Source organism: Balaenoptera musculus, chromosome 4, assembly GCF_009873245.2.
Source record: "Balaenoptera musculus isolate JJ_BM4_2016_0621 chromosome 4, mBalMus1.pri.v3, whole genome shotgun sequence".
In the NCBI taxonomy this organism is placed as follows: Eukaryota; Metazoa; Chordata; class Mammalia; order Artiodactyla; family Balaenopteridae; genus Balaenoptera; species Balaenoptera musculus.
In genome coordinates this window covers 40,835,002-40,844,524 of record NC_045788.1, presented here as the reverse complement: position 1 = coordinate 40,844,524, position 9,523 = coordinate 40,835,002, and the positions used below count along the sequence as shown (strand labels likewise).

Sequence of the window (9,523 nt, the reverse complement as noted above, 5' to 3'; positions counted from 1 at the left end):
CCTCCTGAGAGGCTGGTCCCCGGAGAAGTGCTAACGAGCTACAGGAAACCAAATTTAAAAATGTAGAAGTCGCTGGGCTGCATTCCTCCGCGGACGAGCCTGGTCGCCCAGGACTGAGAGTGGCAGCGTGTGGGAAGTTGGGACCATAGAGCAAGGGGGGAGGGGAGTGGTGCAGCCGGCATTTCTTCTGGACGGAGTCGTTGGGAGCAGTGCGGTTGGACACAAGTTTGCCTGGGAGTGTTTTCCTTTTGTCAATAATTAATCACCGGAATCAGTCTGGCAGAATTGGAGTTTTAGCAATAGTGCAGAGGGCGGGGCCGAACACCTAACTCTTGGAGCCTCGAGGTGCCCAGCGCAGTGGGAAGCTCGCAGCAGTTGGGGAGGAGCCAAAGCATTGGTGCTCACCTAAGCCGCAGGAGATACACCCAACTGGGAGGTAAGCATCTTCCACATATCTGCTTGAACTGCAAAGTAGCTTTAGAAGGATAGAATTCCTGTCTTTATAAGGAAAAAATAATACCAAGCCATAATGCAATGTATCAGCTTATTATTTAACTGCATTAAAAATTTTAAGAATTGAACGGGCTTTTCCATTTGCCTTTAACTATGTTAGAAACTAAGATGTTTCACTCAACAGAAGCCAAACTTTATTATTAAAACTTTCCCAGCCAAAAGAAGAGAAAATTACTTTGTTAATTACTTACATTATTTATCTTTGTATAGTTCAGTAATAACTATTCAGAGAAATGTCATTGGGAGGTTCTTGATTTCATTCTTAAATATGCATCTTTATCTTGTTTCATGCTCTTATACAATACTTTTTTGCCCATAAGCTACTTGAGGCAATAATACACACAAGTCAACTGACCAAAAAGTGAAGAGTTTCCAACAAGGAATACATTTTAACATTTTTTCATGATTATTAAGCAGGACGTATTTTCTTAAAGATGATTGTGTTCATTTATAAGTAACTAGACTTCTAAACCCAAGTAGAAAGGTACATATAGATAACTTTGACATGGGGGTGGGGATGTGGTATAATAAAGAAGGGTTTAGATAAGAGCAGAGATTCTAGATCTGTTTCAACTAAAATGACATTCAACTGGTTGGCAATGAACATATGAACCCAGCCCTTGACCAAATAAAGAATTTGAAGAATTGTTAAATGTAAATCTTAGCCTTAAAACTACAAATAAATGCACCAGGGAAGTTGGGAAAATTGTTTTTCTACAAGACTTTGTGGCCCGGTAGTTCTTTTGAATTAAACAAACGTTAAGAAATACATGATCAGTTTTGCTAGTGAATTTTTTAGATTAGTGCATAAAACTAATGAGGTTTGAAAAATTTGATTTTCACATCTAAATTATTCCTATGCTTTTTAAAACAGGCATCATTTTGATGACTCTTTCAATGGCTGTGACGGTTTTGCACATAGACTACTAGAGCAACAACAAACATGTGAAATGTACTGTCACCCTCATTACCCAAAGATTTCTATACAACTATTTAATAACAATAAATTAACAGTGGTTTGTCAAACCAAATGCATGGGCATTCTAGAAATTTAGTGGATATGAAGTTTAAAGTCAACCAATTCTCAACTTCAACTGGTTTTCTTAATCCACTGTTTGTAAATTTGCAAATACTTTTGTAAAAAACTGTCTTTTGTAATTCTATATCTACTATATCAGCATAAACTATTTCACCACCAAGTATACAAGATGTAAAATCTTCATTAAAAATTATCCAAATGGGACTCAACTTCCAGAATGGTGGTGTGAGGAGCTCTGTGAATCCACCCCTTAGCAAAACAACAATACTATAACTTTAAAATTACTATTGAAAATTGTAGGTAAACAACTATTTAGTCTCTAGAAATTGTCCTGAGGAAATACAACAAATGAAGAAAAATTTGTTCAAGACAATCCACTAAATTTCCGTAAGAACAGCAAGAGTTTGGATTTTGAACCACAACTCACTTCCCTGCCAACTCCACCTGGATGTGATGGTGCTCCACTCTGAGGTGGGGGGTACAGCCAAGAACACGGGACTCCCTCTCAGCCTAGATCCCAGCATAGGGCTATGGTATATCCCTGGGAAAGCAGGCCACGAGCATCTCATCCACCACCAGTGTTGCAGAAGCTCTACCTTAGGCAAGAGCATGTGAAAGATCTGAGGCTCTCCATCCAACCATCCCTCATTCTTAACACAAAAGAGGAAAAACTCAACAACTAAAAGACAAATAACCCATTTAAAAATGGGCAAGGGATTTTAGACATTTCTCTAAAGAAGAGGTACAAATGGCCAATCACCGAAGAGGTTCTTACTATCATTTAGTCATTAGGGAAATGAATATCAAAAACACAAGATACCACTTCACACCAACCAAAATGACTATAATCAAAAAGAAAGAAAATAACAGTTGTTGGAGAGGAGGTGGAGAAATTAGAACCAGCATATATTGCTGGTGGGAATGTAAAATGGGTGAGTTGCTGTGGAAGATAAGTTGGTAGTTCCTCAAAAAGTTGAACATAGAGTTACCATATAACTCAGCCGTATAACCCATATAATTCCACTCCTAGGTATTATCCAAGAGAATTGAAAATCTAGGTCCCTGTAAGAACTTGTGCACAAATGTTCACTGAAGCATTACTCATAATAACCAAAAAGTGAAGATAACCCAAGCATCCATTGACTGATGAATGGATAGATAAAATGAGATATGGAATGGAACAATGGAATATTATTCAGCAATAAAAAGGAATAAAGTACTGATATGTACTATGGCATGGATGAACATCGAAAAGATTATGCTAAGTGAAAGACTATATATTGTATGATTCCATTTATATAACATATCCACAATAGGCAAACCTATAGAGACAGAAAGTAGATTAGTGGTTGCATATGGCTGGAGGGGATGGGAGTGGCAATGAGCAGGAATAGGGAGTCACTGCTAAAGGGTACAAGGCGTCTTTTGGGGGTAACAATAATGGTCTAAAATTGATTAGTAATGGTTGCATAACTTTGAGTATACTAAAAACCACTGAATTGTGTGCTTTGGGTGAATTGTATGGTGTTTGAATTATATCTCAATAAAGCTGTTTTTAATAAATTATCCAAGCTATTAAAAGAACATGTGGGTTTAGAACTTGGAGTTCATGAATCTTCATGTACCACCAGACCAATAGTTTATGTGAAGATCTTTCCTAAGGGCCACATGAGATAGATGAAATAATTGAGTGACACAGGGGATACATATTATATGATTTGCATATGTTTACACACCTGCCCAAGCTTTTCTCTGTTTAGAAATGTCAAATGTCATTAATGCAGTCCTATAGAGAATTTGTTTGCAATGCCCTAACTTTTTGGACTCATCCACTCATTATATTAATCCAAGCTCAGTGAGGCCAGCTGTTCCTCCTGTTTCTAGATAAGTCTAGTTCTTTATCAGTTCTTTAGGCCAGTTGTTGAGAGAGGCCACAGTGGGTGAGAGAGGGAGGGTACCTGAATCTCAGCCAAAAGTGTACTTGTCTGCCACTCAGCCTAACCTGGTTTCACTTGCACTAGACTGGCCCGGAAGTAGAAGTCTTGGGGGTAAAGGAAGAGCTGGAGCGGCCACTGTAGTACTCAGAGCACCCTGATGTGTCACTGTCGGGAAGCATCTCCAGTGATTATAATAATCTCAAATATAGAAGCTCCCAAATAATTAATATTCTCCTCTATTCATCTTCTATATTTTGTGTTCCCATAAACTACCTGATCCTGTAAAGAAGTGTGGAATTGGATGATAATGCTTTGTCCAGAAATGGGAATATAATATTAGTGAGTCTGAGTTTCATGGGGGTATAAGCAACACCTGAACTTGTTGCCAGGAACAGTTATGAGTACACTGAGCCAAAGTATACCCTTAGCTTTAGGGATTCAAGTAAGTCTACCTGCATCAGGAAACCTCAAGATTTTCCATTCTCACCAGGCCAAGCTTATCCTTCCATGCACAAGTTTAGAAGAGCATACCATGCTGATGAAAATGGGTTTCACGCAGTTTTTGACCATCAAAGCTTTTGTAGAGATCCTATTGTCATATTTTGTCAGATTTCTAAAAAATAATTTTAAATGTCCAACCAGTTGTCTATAAATTAAGTACATGTAGGAAAAACCTGATCATAGTTATTACTTATTAATATTGTTTTGATTGGGATTAATAATTCTTTAATTCAACATATTTATTGTGCATCTACCCTGCACCAGGACAATTCTAGGCCCTGGATGAGTAATAAACAAAACAGACAAAAATTCCTACCCTTCAGGAGCTCAAATTCTAGAGGGGCTGTCATATAAATACATAATTTTTAAGTGAATTATACAGTGTATGAGCAGGAGATAAGGGCTCTGGAGAAAAATTAAGCAGGGAAGGGAACGAGGTACAATTTTAAACTGTGGCATCAGGCTAGGAAGTAAAATTATGTAATTAGCTAATATAAAGGTCATGTATGGGATGGGCCATAAGGATTACCTGCTCCAAGTTAACTTCTCCCCCAAGGAGCTTTGGTTTCTCCTTCCCGTCAGCATTGTTTTACTACCTTGGATTTACTGCTGTTGCACCAAAGAAAATATTACATTAGCCCCAACGTTCCAAGCAAGCACAAGGAAGACATAACTTCATGTCTTTCCTAAAGAACTACAACCTAAATAAAACACCGCCTTATGACAACAAAAACTCTTGTTAAGGGAAATCATTAGCCTGGGCTTTCAGTTTTCTTGTGGCCTTTCTCTCTTGCTTTGCCCTGGATTCTTGTAGTCTGACAGAGGATTGTGTGGTAAATAATTAAGGACCACTTTCCCAAAGCTAACACCTTTTGAAAGAGTGAAGAGGGTAGGGGAGCGTTTGAGGGAAAGAAAAATTTCCAGGACACTCTGGAAAGGTGAAAGGAGAACAAATCTTTCAGAACTACGTAACAGAGCATGGAACCCCACAGATCAACTGGAAAAAAGGAGAAAAGCAACCAGAGAGCCTCTGCTTTCCCAGACCGTCCTAGAATCTCTCCTCAGGGCACCTGGCTTAAAAGATACCTGAGGACACATTGTTCTAGTAAAATATAATGGGTGTGGCAGATCTCCTGAAATAGAACTTTTAGAAAATGGCTTAAAAGGGAGCAAGGACTTGATTTTTTTTTTTTTTAAGTCAAAAGCGAACATTTAATTCAGGCTTAGAGGAGAAGCATTTGAATCAAATTAGAAATAAGTCAAAAACCTCCCTGTTATAAAGGAGTTATTATGGAGCATTAGAATTCTCATTCATTTAGTTAACAGGTTTTAATTGAGCAGCCACTATGTGCCAAATACTGGGGGAACAACACAGACCTTGCTTCAAAGACCTTTCTTTCTTGAGGTTACCTTATATGCCTTTTGTTACAAAATAGTCAAAGCACACAGTGATGAGGACAAGAGCTTTTTTTTAAATCGGGGTATAGCTGTTTTACAATGTTGTGTTAGTTTCTACTGTACAGCGAAGTGGAGTTCCCTGTGCTACACAGCAGGTTCTCATTAGTTACCTATTTTATAGGTATTAGTTTATATATGTCAATCCCAGTCTCCCAATTCATCCCACCCCTCCTTTCCCCCCCTTGATGTCCATACGTTTGTTCTCTATGTCTGTGTCTCTATTTCTGCCTTGCAAACTGGTTCATCTTTTTGACCTGCCTGTCCTCACACCCCCTTCTAGGCTGGGTTAGAGCCTCTTTCTATGCCCCAGAGTACCCTACACTTCCCTATCATAGCACTTATCGCACTGTGTAGGACGATTGTGTAATTGTCTCTCCTCTTCTCTAGAAAGTGGCCTGAGGAGAGTGAGTACGTCAGTCTTATTCATAGTTTATATCCCTAGTACATGCTTACTGAATATTTGATTGGATGGCTAGATGGAAGGATGGATTCATGGATGGATGGATGCGTGGTGATTTGTCAGGTTGTAACCAGAGGTCTTTGCATAGAGAGGCAGTCTGGCAGAGTAGTAATTAAGAGTGTGTGCTCTACATTAACTGTGAGACTTTGGGTTAATATTGAAATTTCCCAATGCCTCAGTTTCCTCATTTGTAAAATGGGTACAGAAATAGTGCCTCTATTATAGTGTTGTTAAGTGAACTGTCTAAGGTAATACATATAAAGTTCTGGGACACAAGTTGCTCAATAAATATCCATTATTATTACCAATACAGAACGGCAGTTTCCTGGGTGACCGTCTGCTACTGAAATATTGTATCCCTGCCCTTTCAGCTCTATTATAAGATCGAAGGATGTCCATTAGGAATTCCAAACTAAAGTTATCACTTTGGGTTCAAGATCTCTGAAAAGATTAAAAAGAGAATTTGGGAATGAATACAAGTAGAATATTGAACAAGAAAATTTGAAGGACTAGAAAAAGAAAGAAAGAGAAAAGTTCAAGATGGCACGTCCAAAGCAATTTTTCTGGGGCAATAATACCTCTACTGCTCTCACACCCACCAGCCAAAGTGCCAGTTCATCTCTGTTCTGGAACCTACTTGTGCCTCACAGAATGTCATGCCCAATAAACATCAATAAATGTTCACTGATGCAGAAGAAGACAGAAAAATGGAAAAAAAATTTTATTTGAAGTCAAGCCTTATCTAAACCTAAGAGTGTTATATTGTCTTTTTTGCTTCTTTTGAAAGTTTGATAATCCTCTTTTTGTGTAAGATCTTTAGTCAGAATTTTCCTAGTGCCTCCTCACATGCAGTGTTTACCTATTACCTCCTAAATAAGATGAAATGCCAACCTGTGACCATCTATGGAAACCTAGTAACTTTAATACTTCCCTCTACTGCTATTAAAGAGGATTCTCTTGGCCTCATTCCCCAACCATGGGGGAATCTCATGTTTTTATCTTCTTCTAAGAATAGTAAACTGCTTCTTAGTTGCAGCATGCAGACTCTTAGCTGTGGCATGCGGACTTCTTAGTTGCAGTGTGAGAACCCTTAGTTGCATCATGCATGTGGGATCTAGTTCCCCAACCAGGGATCAAACCCAGGCCCCCTGCATTGGGAGCTTGGAGTCTTACCCACTGGACTACCAGGGAAGTCCCGGTCATTAAATTTTTAATAGGATATTTTATTGTCTAAAACTTTAAACAAAGAAAAAAATCAGTCAGGTTGGTCTAGTTCTCGTCTTGATAGGCAGGAAAATTAGGTTATAATTCAGGACAAAAATGTTGTTCCACAGGTTTCCTCCATTTAGGAGGAAACCCTGATGCAAACACAAAACAGATGATATGGTACCCTCTCCCCACCCCCATGACCTACAGGGCAAATTCTTTCTCCCAGACTCATGTGAGTCACCATTTTACCTACTTACATCATTTGTGTCTTATGGGTTCAATAGAGTCACCCGAAAGGAATCTCTTAGGAGAAGAAATAAAATGCATGTAGAAAATAAGAGTAACAAATAATATTGTGATAAATGTTACCATCTTTGAGCCGTTATTAAAACCAGGCACCATTAAGCATCCTTTACCAATGTTGTGTAATCTTCACAACAACACAGAAATAACTAACCATCTCTGTGTTGGTGATGCCGTAACTGACGTTTACAGAGGTTAAACAACATCCAGAATATCACACTATAGCAAACTCCAGTTTGCCAATTTCAAAATCCATATTCTTTTATTATGGAAAAAAATTTAATGAAGCAAATCATTCTCCAATGGGATATTGAATGCTATTATAGAAATAGTACCTTAGATGTGGTGAAAGCTTAGTAATCTCTTCTCAAACCCTTCCTTCTGATGGGTAGCAACCCACAGAAGGTGCTGTCTAGACTCTGTTTGAACAGTTCCCTAATGGAATTCTCACTACTTCAATCAGCCAACACTTTCCCCTTTAGATTACTCTTAATGTTTAAAGTTTTTCCTGAGTTTTTTGTTTTTGGCCATACCACACAGCTTGCAGGATCTTAGTTCCCCGACCAGGGATTGAACCCAGGCCACCGCAGTGAAAGCGCCAAGTCCTAACCACTGGACCGCCAGGGAATTAATTCCCCAGGTTTTCCTGAGATTAACCTCTGAAAACAATAAAACAATTCCAAACCTTTCCCTCCATAATAGCTTGTAACACCATTTAAAACCTCTTAAATCTTTTAAGACCTCCTTGATATGTTCCTCCCCCAAAATCTTCTTGCAATGTTTCCCATTGGAAACCTTCCAGATTTTCGCCATCTAGCTTCCTGAGGATGTGCTCGACTTGCTGGAGTGACTATTTTCAGCAGCTAGAAGGATGCTAATCAAAGCCAAGAGCTGGTGGCACAGTACTTCTATAAATATATAAGCATATTGGTACTACGGTCTGAATGTGTCCCCCCAAAATTCATAGGTTGAATCCTAACCACCAAAGGAGATGGTATTAGGAGGTGGGCCCTTTGGGAGGCACTTAGGTCACGAGAATGGGACCTTCATGATGACATTAGTGTTCTTAGGGCTCCAGAGAGATCCCTTGTCCCTTAGACCATGTGAGGACACAGCCAGAAGGTGGCAGCTAGGAACAGGAAGAGGACCTTCACCAGAACGCAACCGTGCTGGAGCCTTGATCTTAGACTTCCCAGTCTCCAGAACCGTGAGAAATGAATTTCTGTTGTTTATAAGTCTCCCAGTCTGTGGTATTTTCTTATAAAAGTCCAAACAGATTAAGACAATTGGATCACTTATTTGTCAACCATTTCACAACACTATTGGCTCATAATGAACTTGAAGTCAAGTAAAATTCCTTAGTCTTTTTTATTTGAACTGATCGTGGGCCACATTTTTCCCTATCTTACCCTTGGACAATTGACTTTTTGAACTGAAGAACAAGACTTTGTATTTTTCCCAAAGTTTTACCCTCAGTCATTTTTGGGACTCTGTAATCTGCTAAGTCTTTCAGAACTCCACCCCATAACTTTGGTTCATCTGCAAATTTGATCACCTATACTTTCTATGACATAATTCAGATGGACAAAGATGCTACAATGGTCAGGGCAAAATGCAGAGCCCTGGAGCTCACCACTAAAGACCCACTCACCATCTTTATAATGCTTCACCAATTATAAAACACTTTCACAAATATTATTTCATTTAATTCTTACAATTATCCTGTGAAAAAGATATTATCATCATTCTATATTTGAGAACAAAGATTCAGAAAGACTATCTAACTTGCCTGATGTGACACAGCTAATAAATGACAAAATAGGAAACAAGGCTTAGGGCTTCTGACTGTTTCCAGTGCCTTTTCAAAGACGGATGTTTAAATACAGTGATTAACCTAATCTCTTTTTCCTTTTTTTCCCCCACATAGATATCAACAGAGACTAATTAAAATTATGAAACACTTTCTACAAACAAAATCTCACCCAGAAACCTAGTGCATAAAGCAGATTAAAAGCAGGCTCTCACTCTGATAGAAGTGAGATGTGAGATGTGAGGCTCTTAGCTTCTGTCTCTTTGTCCCACCTGGGGCCTCTCCTCAACCCT

The 9,523-nt window shown here is 38.9% G+C and overlaps 1 protein-coding gene across 1 annotated transcript in view; it reads left to right on the top strand.

Annotated features, from left to right (window-relative positions):
• Positions 1-222: 222 nt before the first annotated feature.
• SPTSSB (serine palmitoyltransferase small subunit B) overlaps positions 223-9,523 on the top strand; it is a 28,570-nt gene continuing 19,269 nt past the window's right edge. Inside the window, exon 1 of the mRNA XM_036851712.1 lies at positions 223-436. The gene's annotated coding sequence lies outside the window, so the exon portion shown is untranslated. The remainder of the gene's footprint in view (positions 437-9,523) is intronic.